At 38.2% G+C, this 11,797-nt stretch overlaps 2 pseudogenes; both read right to left on the bottom strand.

Annotated features, from left to right (window-relative positions):
- Positions 1-4,000, bottom strand: part of LOC121135332 — a 28,613-nt pseudogene extending 24,613 nt beyond the window's left edge.
- A 2,118-nt stretch (positions 4,001-6,118) lies between these two features.
- Positions 6,119-10,642, bottom strand: LOC121135333 (annotated as a pseudogene).
- Between the last annotated feature and the right edge of the window lie 1,155 nt (positions 10,643-11,797).

An 11,797-nucleotide genomic window follows, 5' to 3' on the forward strand; every position in this document is an offset into this window, starting at 1 on the left:
CTATCCTGTCTTAAATTGTCTTTCTACTTTTATAGGTGTCTTTAAATGTCACTTGGGACCTTTTTTCTAATAATTTGAGCAGGTTATGAGCAATTTTTATTGATTTGTTAAATATTTGGTAAATTGGCCATAAAGGCCTCTAGGCTTCACTTTTTCTTATTAACAATTCAGCCACTTTACTGAGTATAAATTAGCCTGCTGTGTTTTTGACTGCTGTAAGTAAATGTCATAACCAATATCACATGGACAAGAAAGGGCTTATTCTATGATCTGGAGTCAGAAGCTGATAAAGAGGGTATAGCAGCTTGCTGCTTACTGGCTTACTCCTTGGGACATGTTCACCCTCATTTCTTTTTTTCTAATATTTGTTTATTATTATGCAGTGTGATGTCTGCATGTATGCCACACACCAGAAGAGGGCACCAGATGTCATTATAAATGGTTGTGAACCACCATGTGGTTGCTGGGAATTGAACTCAGGTCCTCTGGGAAAGCAGGCAGTGTTCTTAAACTCTGAGCCATCTCTTCAGCCCCCACCCTCATTTATTGTAGAACCCAGGGACCTCAGACAAAGGATGGAACCAGCAACTATGGGTTGGTCCCTCCCATATGAATTATTAACCAAGAAAATATGTTATGTATTCATCAATATGACAGATCTGTTTTCTCAATTAAGGCTTATTTTCCAAGATAATTCCAGCTTATGTCATGTTGACATGCAGGTAATTAGGACTAAAGTCTATTCAAAATTCTTAGCGTGCATTTGGGTAAGCAGGGGCTGCTTCTGTGTGAGTTGTGTGTGGTGTGTGTTTGTGTGTGTGTGTGTGTGAATGCTAATATGCTAATGTGTGGGAACCAGAGGTGTTAGAGCACCAGAGGAAAAGGCATCCAGACTTGTCAGGAAGTCAGGCTATACCTACATTTGTGAAGGAATAAATTCTGTAATCGTACAGTTGTGAGAAGAAAAACAACCTGATGCATTGGGAAATCAGAACAAATGCACAGTTGTGAAGGGAACTGGATACCTACAGATCTGAAGGGTATTGTATGCTGACTTATTGGGAAGTCAGGTTATATCTACATTATTGAAGGGAAACTATCGTGTATAGCTACAGCTGTGAGGAAATAGTTATCCCGACTTGCCAGGAAGTTAGGCTACACCTAAAGTTGAGGTCCAGTGGGGGACGGTCTCCCCACAGGATATTGAAATCCTGCTCCTCTCAGAGAGAGAGAGGGACAATACAGCTGAGCTCTGCTCCACTCTCAAAGGAGTTTCTAAGTGGAGGTATCAGTTTCTTCTGAGCTCCAATCCATTTCTTCTTCACGCGGATGAGGGGAAATGTAGTAATCAGCTCCTGTTCTAGCAGAATGTGGTTTCTCCTGCTCCCCTCCCATAAGGAAGTACTACGCACACATTGTCATTTGCTTCTCCTGCTCTCTTCCCCTAAGGGAGGTGTCCAGCAGAGATTCTGCCCCATGTCAGCAAAATAGGATCTTCGCCAAAGCCCTTTCAAGAGATTTATCTGGGAAAGATGAATCCAGGAGAGTTGCTGCCCCTGCCAGGGTGGAGAAGGTTAGCTGCCAGCTGATTAGGCAGAGGGGCTCTTGTGGGATTCCTTTAGGGTGGAGTTTGTCCATGAAGAAAAATTTCAGGGAGTGAAATATCCAGATTTCAATCCCTTTGAATTTGGGTGTGGTCAGACTGGCTAGATTTCATCCTCATGGATTGAATGTCTTTCTGCTTAGGGATGGGGTGTTTTCTCTGTTCAGTGGTAGGTTGGTTTCATACTCAGGTGGTCAGGGTAAAGTTTGGCTGTGGTTTTAGGGCCAATGTGTTTTTTCTTTCATAGCCCAGTTTTAGCCTTTTTGCTCCAGTCTCATTGCCAGGGTCGATTTCTTTCACTGGCTCTGACTTCAGGTTCAGGGTTTTCCTTTACTGTTTCTGATTTCAGGCTCAGTGTGGGTTTCTTACATTGTCTATGCTTTCAGGGTCAAGGTGGATTTGCTCATTTGCTATGCTTTGGGTGCTAGGGCTTGTTTCTCTGGTTTCTGAGTCAGGGTGTGTTTCTTCTGTGCAAATTTTACCCTACAAGCACCAACACATATGTGTGGAGGTCAGAGGAAAACATTGGATGTTGGTCTTTACCTTTCACTTTGTTTGATATGGGGCCTCTTCTTCTGATGCATTTGCCAGGCCACCTGACCAACCAGCTCCCAGTATCCTCCTGTGTCCACTTCCTGTCTCACTATAGTATGAATTGTGGTGTTGTGGCCATTAGAACTACCCTCAGTCTTTTTGTCTCTGTGTTTCGGGAACTCAAACTTATGGGCCACACATTTATGTGTCAAGTGCTTTTACCAATCAAGCCATTTTTCCAGATCTTCTCCCATTTTCTTTCTTGGAGTAAATCCTAAAGCTGAAGGCTCATCCTTATTAGGTAGGAATTCTACTACTGACCTCTGTGCCCAGCCTTTTACACTTTGCTTATGATGCAGATTCTAACTGATTTGCACAAGCTAAGCTTAAATTTACTCAGTAGCCCAGGCAGATTTAACTTAGAAACCTCCTGCCCCCCAGTACAGCTGATATTGCACACTTGAGCTATGAGGCCTAAGTTATAGAAACCTGGTTTATAGCCGGGCTTTGGTGGCACACACCTTTAATCCCAACACTCAGAAGATAGAGGCAGGTGGATCTCTGTGAGTTTGAGACCAACCTGGTTGGTCTCAAACTAGCTAGTTCCAGGACATATTCCAAAGCCACACAGAGAAACCCTGTCTCAAAAAAAAAAACAAAAAACAAAACAAAACACACACACACACACAAAACCTCATTTTGGTGTTTATAGAATTCTGTCCATTTTATGCTAAAATTTTTTCGTATAAGACTTGAATAACTTAATTGACAAGTAACACAGGCTTTTAAATGTATGGAATATGCTGTTATGATATATATATAATGTGCAAATAGATATAGTAAGAACTTAAATTAAGGTAAGTAATAATCTTCCTTCACATATTTGGGGTAATAACTCTGCATAGCCACTCATTTTATGCTTTACTTTTTTTTTGTTGTTTTTTTTTTCGAGACAGGGTTTCTCTGTGGCTTTGGAGGCTGTCCTGGAACTCTCTTGGTAGTCCAGGCTGGTCTCGAACTCACAGAGATCCACCTGCCTGGGCCTCCCGAGTGCTGGGATTAAAGGCGTGCGCCACCAACGCCCGGCTTATGCTTTACTTTTTAAAACTAATTCATTCCATGTGTATGGGCAGTTCGCCTATCGATATTTCTGGGCTCTATGTGCATTCCTAGCACCTTTGGAAGCCAAAGGATAGCATTGGAACCATGGTGACTAGAAAAACAGAGGTGAGCCTCCATGTGGATGCTAGGAATTGAGTCTAGGTCTCCTGCTCCAGCAACCTGTGTTATGAACCGTGGAACCATCTCTGTTGCCCTACATTTTTCCATAATACATTAAATCAATTCAACTTGCAGTTGTACAATGTATTCCTTGTCACCACCTTCCTGATAACCTTTCCAAGCTTCTGGTAACCATCATACACCCATCCACTAGGGGAACACTTTATAAACACCATACAGGTAAACTAATGTAATTTTTGTCTTTTTCTGACTTCCATATACCACTTTATGTTATCTTCTAGGCTCAAAAATGTTGCAGGCATTCATGTTTTACATGTCAATAACTGTTACAATATTCCTTTATTATCCTTATTGGTCGGTAAAGTTGGAAGTGATATCTCTCATTTCTTTTGTGGTTCCACTAACCATTTTCCTGATGATTGCCAGTTTAGTTACTCTTTTCAAAAGAAGCATACAGGGCTTTAGTGATATTCCCAATTATTTTTCTATTTTATAGCATTAGTTTCTACCCTCATCTTATTACTAGCTTTTAAAGAACAGTCCATCCAGATTTAACATACTTACAGTCAGCTCCTCCTCAATTTTGAATATCAAACCATCAGAAAACCTCACAGATTCCATGGGTATACATTTTAGATCTGCACCCCTCTTCTTCGTGTTGTTGCCATGATGTGAGTTCCCAGTTACTTCTTTTGTGTGTTCTTTCAAGTAATTCAGGATACTTCTGCCTACTGGCATCCATCCTGCTCTGCTTCCTGCTTATACCCTTACCTGTGCTTTACCCAAGTCTTCCTGAGGTCTGATATGTTTGTGGACCTTGATGAATATAAACCCACATTCTTAAGGCCACCTGCTCATACTCTCCAGCTGCCAAAACTACTTCCACTGAGTTCCAAAGACAAGGAAATTTCTTGTCTACTCTGTGTTGTCCCTGGGAGAGCACTGTTGCTATGACATTTCATTCTGAGTTCCAGGGATAATGTACTAGAAGGTCATTTATACTGGGCTAATTGAACACTGCTTTTAATAGCCTTCATAATCATACTACTGGGAACCAGGCTCTTAACTGACTGCCCTCGCTTTCTCTACACCATTAGGGTGGCCTATGTGACTTGGATCCCAGCACTTCCGTGCTCTACCATAAGTAAATAATAGTTGTCCCATAGAGGAGACAGAACAGGCTTCAGAGTCCGTAAGCATGAGGCAGAAGCAATTGTGCAGGCTTTCCTCTACCTTCAGGGTTCTCAGCAGTACACACTGGTATTTATTGTTCTCTGCTTCTTTTTATCCTTTTCTATTAATTTAGATTTTACTTTCCAGTTCATGCTCCCCCTCCTTCCTCTCCTCCCACACACCCCTCCCCACACCTCACCTCCCATCTTCTCCTTGGAGAATGTAAGGAATATGCTATCAGGTCTAGTAAGTCTGAACCATCATCTCATTGGGGCAGGACTAAGGCAACCCCCCCACACACAAACACACACCCATTGTCTATGGTGAAAAGTGTATCTCTCTATAGATTGGGTTGAACTATGTCACCCTGTATAGTGGCAGACAAATACAGAGGCAGTTTGAATCTGAGTTTCTTTCACAGTTCTCAAGCAAGAATTTTTATGCAGATTTTTATACCAATCTCAGGGGATGATATTGTGAAGCAAACCCAAACTTGACACAGTAATGCAGAAATCCAAAACATAATATCATCCAGGGTTAATCAAAACACAAAACCATCCTTGGTTAAGGATAACCACATATTTCTTTTTTTTATCTTTTTTTATTTACACTAGTAACAAGCTTTCTTCACATGTCAGTCCCAGCTCCTTCTCCCTACCCTCCTCCCCAGGGAAGAACTTCAGTCAAGCATCTCCTGCCAAACAAAGACTGTCTAACCTACTGAAATTTGTTGTTACACTAACATTTTTCCTTCCACAGGTCCCCAGAAGATTGTCATCATCCCATTTCAGAAGAAAGTATTTTTGAGAATTCTGTACTTTTCCTACTGTTTATACTATAGGATACTTTACAGCTATTAGTGTTAGTTTTCATTATTTTGGGGTTGGGATTGAAAGGAGATGCTCAGACTTGGGTATCTCTTTCAGATAAGGTTAGGTCTAGATGGCAGAGATATGCTTAGGATAAGATATGGGTAGGCTATAATTTGTTTATCATCTTCTATGTATTTATGCTTTATATGTGTTTGAGATATTTTGTTCTTTGACACAAGTTAGTTTTGTTTTAAACTTAAAAATTTTCTTTAGACTAAAAGGGCAGTTGTAGGAAGACATATTAAGTGATTGCACCACTGACCACACCCACTTTGGGCATGGCTGAAGGCACATACAGATATGGTAATAAAAGGTGGTGCAGAAGAGATAAAATCTCTCTCTCAGGCTTCTTGTCCTATAGCACAAAGCTGCTGATTTACGTTGGTTGCCAGTTTTCTCTTGTAAGTACTTGCCACAATAAAGAGTTACCTATACCCTCAACAAGTGTGCCATTTATCTTTACAGAGGAGAGATCTGACACTTGAGAGATCTACAGGGATAGTTTCTTATCTATGTCTTTTGTTTAAAATGTCAGCATAAGTTCTTAGGAACATTCCATATGAAAAAGGAATAGAAGAACAAACAAAAATTGCCACAAGATCCATGCCACAAGATTTTTCTCCAGCTAACAGTTTCATAACCAGTTCCAGGAGACCACCTTCCTTTGAAGTTATCACCCCAGTTTTTGGAACTTTTAACACAGAGGATACTGGGTGTGATGTGACTGAATTTTGCCATCAATACGTTTTTCTCCAGTATATATTCTTTTATGTATTTTAACTGTATTGTTCTGAGCAAAGGCTTTACCACACTGATTATATTCATAAGGTTTCACTCCAGTATGTGTTTTTTTATGCACTTGAATATAACTATGCTGAACTGTCTTTACCACACTGATTACATTCATATATTTTCTCCCCATGATGTTTTCTTCCATGTATTTGGAGGGTCCTGAGTTGAGCAAAGGCCTTTCCACACTCATTGTATGCATACAATTTCTCTCCAGTGTGTTCTTTTACATACTTGAAGATCACTGTGCTTATCGAAGGCTTTACCACACTGACTAAATTCATAGGGCGTCTGTCAAGTATATGTTCTTTAATGCAATTGAAGATGACTGAGCTGTGCAAAGGCTTTACCACACTAATTACATTCATAGTGTGTCTCTGCTGTATGTATTCTTTGATGTATTTTAAGTGTACGATTCTGAGCAAAGGCTTTACCACACTGATTGCATTCATAGGGTTTCTGTCCAGTATGTGTTCTTTCATGCACTTTAACATAACTCTGATAAGCAAAGGCTTTACCACACTGATTACATTCATAGGGTTTCTCTCCAGTATGGGTTCTTATATGTGATTGAAGATGATGGAGATGTGCAAAGGCTTTACTGCACTGATTACATTCATAAGGTTTCTCTCCAGTATGTGTTCTTTTATGTAATTGGAGGTTGCCGAGATGAGCAAAGGCCTTCCCACACTCATTACATGCATAGGGTTTCATTCCAGTATGTGTTCTTTGATGCATTTGCAGGGTCCCGGTATGAGCAAAGGCTTTACCACACTCATTACATTCATAGGGCTTCTCTCCAGTATGGGCTCTTTTATGTATTTTAAGTGCACTGTTCTGAGCAAAGGTTTTACCACACTCATTACATTCATAGGGTTTCTCTCCACTATGGAATCTTTTATGTACTTGAAGATGACTGAGATGCGCAAAGGCTTTACCACACTGATGACATTCATAGGGTTTCTCTCCAGTATGGATTCTTTTATGTACTTGAAGATTACAGAGATGTGCGAAAGCTTTACCACAATGGTTACATTCATAGGGTTTGACTCCAGTATGTGTCCTTTTATGCAATTGCAGATACATGTTCTTTGCAAAGGCCTTGCCACACTGATTGCATTCAAAGTGTTTCTCTCCCGTATGGACTCTTTTATGTACTTGGAGGTTCATGGGATAAACAAAGTCTTTCCCACACTCATTACATGCATGAGTTTTCTCTCCAGTATGTCTGTTTTTATGCATTTGAAGATGACAATGGCGTAGGTAGACTTTACCACATTGATTGTCTTCATGGAGTTTCCCTCCAGAATGTGTTCTTTCATGACTTGGAAGCTGAATATCATATACAGAGCATTTATGACATGGAATACATACAGAAGGTTTCTTTCTTGTTGGACTACTTTCACGCCTGTAATGATAATTGACACAAGTAAAAGCTTTATGGCATTCATATCTTCTGAGGAGGAGTGGACTGGGGATATATTATGGGGAGAGAAGAGGTGGGAGGAGGCAAGAGGGCAAGAGGAGGGGTGGGAGGGAGAACTGTGTTTGGAATGTAAAATGACATCAAGATTTAAAAAAATGAAAAATAGCTGAATATTTATAAGTATGACTTAATTTTGTATTTTACAATTTGCTCTGATTTTGAAGTCTAATCACATATTAAGCTTAGTTCACATTGTTTACATTCATAGTGTTCCCCTTAATTAAGGATTTTTTTGCATATTTTAAGATGTCTGTCATACTAAGAAACTTTATTTCCTGGTTCACATTTAACATACCCTTTTCTCCATGAGATTTTGCTCATATTTGAAGAACATTTATATAAATAAAACTAGTTTTTACTATGGAATATCTGCTGATGAGAATTTGTGTTGTAAATCGACTTATCACCTTTTCAATATGTATACCTTCTGAAATATGTGTGGTATGCAACTACATGGATTTGCAATATTCATCAGTATGTCTCTGATAGAGCTATGACTCAAATGGTTTTAAGGCATTCATATCTTGTTTTCCTTCCTAAAAGAAGGCTTGCAAACATAATGTACTTACCAGCTTTTGAGGAATATGATCATGTGACAATTTAATGATAGTCAATGCAATTTATGTTTATTTGCAGTGCTACTTTTCTTTGTAAGTTCTGTATTCATTAAATTATCTTCAGAGGAAATTTATATCAGCATACAAATAAAAGTTACCTTCCTTGCCTTTGATAATTTTGACAGTGTTCATCAATATTATCCTCGTCCCATTTGTAGCCTAAAACAAAGCACCAAGAAATGTATGATACAATATTGAAAATTGCTTATAATTTAAAAGTCTGTCTTCAGTGATACTTAGAAACATGATTGAATTATTTCCTCAGTCTTTTACCCTCTCAATCAATATTTTAAAAGTATCAATAGCTAAGAAACAGTTGTCCACTTATTATAAAGAGTAAAAGTAAATCCAAAGAATTACCTATTGCATTTAGGTTCATATAGGTCTCCAGCATCACATCTTTGTAGAGATTTTTCTGTGAAGGATGCAGCAAAGCCCACTCCTCCTGAGTGAAGTTTATATGCAAATCTTGATAGGTTACTGTACCCTACAATATGCCATACATGTATAAAATGAAAAAGCATGATAAAGACAGCACTTTAATCATATACTTCTTCAATGGTATACTCATAAATAATGCACTTTCCCATAGTTACTCTATGACACAGGTATTATAGTTAAGTCACTACTGAAGGAGCCTAGTGGAGTTTTACCTCTATCATATATGAATGCTCTGATTTGGGATATTATATCACAAGAGAAATGCCTAGTAACAGACACAGAGAGACTTGCAAACAGATCTGAGTCTATATCACAGAAATTGTGTGAGTAATTACTTACTATATAATGTTGAGTAAGCTGGGTATATTGACTCATGCCTTCAGTCCCAACACTCAGAAAAAAGACAGAGGTATATCTGCTTATCAGGTGAATGCTAGCCTAGTCTATTGAATCAGATACAGGACAACAAGAGGTAAATATTAAGAACCTGTCTCCCATGCAAAAATCAATGAAATTAACAATAAATACCGGACGAACTGAGAGGTGTATTTTTTTCTGAAGTTCCTATAAGAAGTTATACATTCATTCCTGTTCTGTATTCATCTTCTAGAAACCTGTATTGACCCAGTTTAAACTGTAATTTTAACAAATCTTACAAAAGGGAACTGAACATGTATGCAATTAAACATAGACAAAAGAAGACATTAACAATGTAAATGTTGATCACAACTAATCAACACAAAGAAGGAGAGATACCTGTAATGTTTAGTCATCTTGCCTGCCAACTGGGTACTTCCACAGTTTTATCCCCCAAATAACACACAGAACATTATATTAATTATAAATCTGTTAGCTGGTGCTATCGTTACTAATTGGCTAGCTCTACCTTAAATATTAAACCATAATTACTAATATAGACTTATCTTTTCCATAATGAGTTTCTTTGATGCCATCTTCCTCTCAGATGTAATTAGTGCTGCCAGGAACAGACATATCTCTTTGTCAAGGAAAACCCTAAACCATTTTAAATGCCATTTTCTGAAGGTCTTTGAAAGGTTTGAAGACTATCTCTCTCAAATATATCTCTGTATATCCAGAAAAACTCTTACCTAACTATAAGTTTTGACTATTATAAGTAGCTGTCTATAATCTGTACTTAATTATACATTAATTTTTTTAAAAATCAGTATAAACACAATGCTTGCACAAGAGGTGAAATGTACATGTCACAAAATTGACCTTAAACTTGTATTAATAAATGAAAATCCATTCCAAAACAAAGCATTCATTACTATATCATATTCCATTTTTTTGCCTTTAGAAAGAGACTGACTGTGATCATTACCATTTATAATCAACCCTGTATACTGTATAAATGAAAACAAACATTTAAACAACATTTGGGAATTTGGGCATTGTTCATGATAAACTATTTCCTGCAGATTGGGGGTCACTATCACAAATAATCAACACAAAGCAGGAGAGATGCCACAGAAGTTATGTGGGCTTGCTGCTCTTGCATAAAGGTGAGCCCAAATGACACAACTTACATGAGGGACCACAATTATTCATTATAATAAATTCATGCATTGTAAGATCATCTTTTGACGACTGTGAGACCAAGCACACATGTTTTACACATGAATGTATGTATCCATAGAATCAAATTCATTTAAAAGATACACCTAAACATAACAAGCAGGAAGAATGGCACACATTTGTAATTCAGTGACTCAGAAGGCTCAGTCAACATTAATATCAAAAATACTGTCAGGCTGCGAAAGAGGATGACATCCTTTGCAAAATTAAAAATTTCAACCTGGGCCTGAAGTTCATCAACACAGCATATGCTGGACGTATACAAAAATATGTTCTCTAGGCCCATCACCCACTGATAAGGATAAAAGACCATAAAAATATTGGCCCAGCATTAATCCCAACATTTGGGAGCAAGAGTCGCATGAATCTCTTAATTCAAGGCCAGCTTGGAATATGAAGACATTTTTAGGACAACAGAAATACTCCTTGTCTTCAGAAAAATAATAAAACCAACCAAATTTAAAACAAAAATTAGACTGGCAAAAAGTCTTACCATTGAATAACAAATGCCTCACTTGTATCTAATGTGCGTCTGTGATACTATGTATAATGGTGGTGAAGTCATAAGAGGCAGATGGCTAATTAATGTCAACCACAACAAAGTAGAAATAAAATAGGAAATGGGTTGAGATTATAGACACACAAATCCCATGCCTAATAAGGAATTTCTTCCAGAAAGGTTCCTCCTACCAAAGGTTATACAAGTTCCCCAAAGAAAGTAACCAAGTCGAGACACATGTGCAAATGCAGCATCTGATCTGGGAGTTTTTAATTTAGCCAACAGATGCTGACTAGCTCACTATAGGTAAAGAGTCATCTATGAAGAAAACTTATTTAGTCACCTCAATGATCATCCTAGTCAGCAAAAGCCCCTACACTGTTCAAAAAAATGCAGTCTCTTTTGACACTCAAGACAATATCATGACTGTTATCCTGCACAATCAGAAATAAAAGTTACAACAATGACACAGAATATCTATTAACATTACAAAGCAGAGAGGTAGAAACATAGTAAGGGAACATTGGACCAAGGTAAAACTAAACACTGCATGACTATCTTCAAATCTAGTAGCACCGTATCAGACACATGGAGATTCACTTTCAAAGGCATTAGATGGATTTTTCCCCACAATTTCCCAAACATTTTCCTGTTGGGTAACCTCCACTCCACAAGATGTCTCATGGCTTAAATATCTCAGCAGCAAAAGTTTATCCTCTCAGCATCATGCAATGAACTTTCACAGTCATCTCCCTGAAACTCTGACTGTACAAAACACACACATACCTACAACATTGTTGTCCCCAACAACAGACAAAATCTACATGACCTTAAATTTTCCTTCTTTCCTGTTTCCAGAACCTGTACATTGATGATCCCAAAAATTTGGCTTCTAAATTGTGATCATCCCTGTATGACTTGGACAAGAGTTGCAGCAGGTTT

Source organism: Mesocricetus auratus, unplaced genomic scaffold (assembly GCF_017639785.1).
Source record: "Mesocricetus auratus isolate SY011 unplaced genomic scaffold, BCM_Maur_2.0 Super-Scaffold_100037, whole genome shotgun sequence".
Taxonomy (NCBI): domain Eukaryota; kingdom Metazoa; phylum Chordata; class Mammalia; order Rodentia; family Cricetidae; genus Mesocricetus; species Mesocricetus auratus.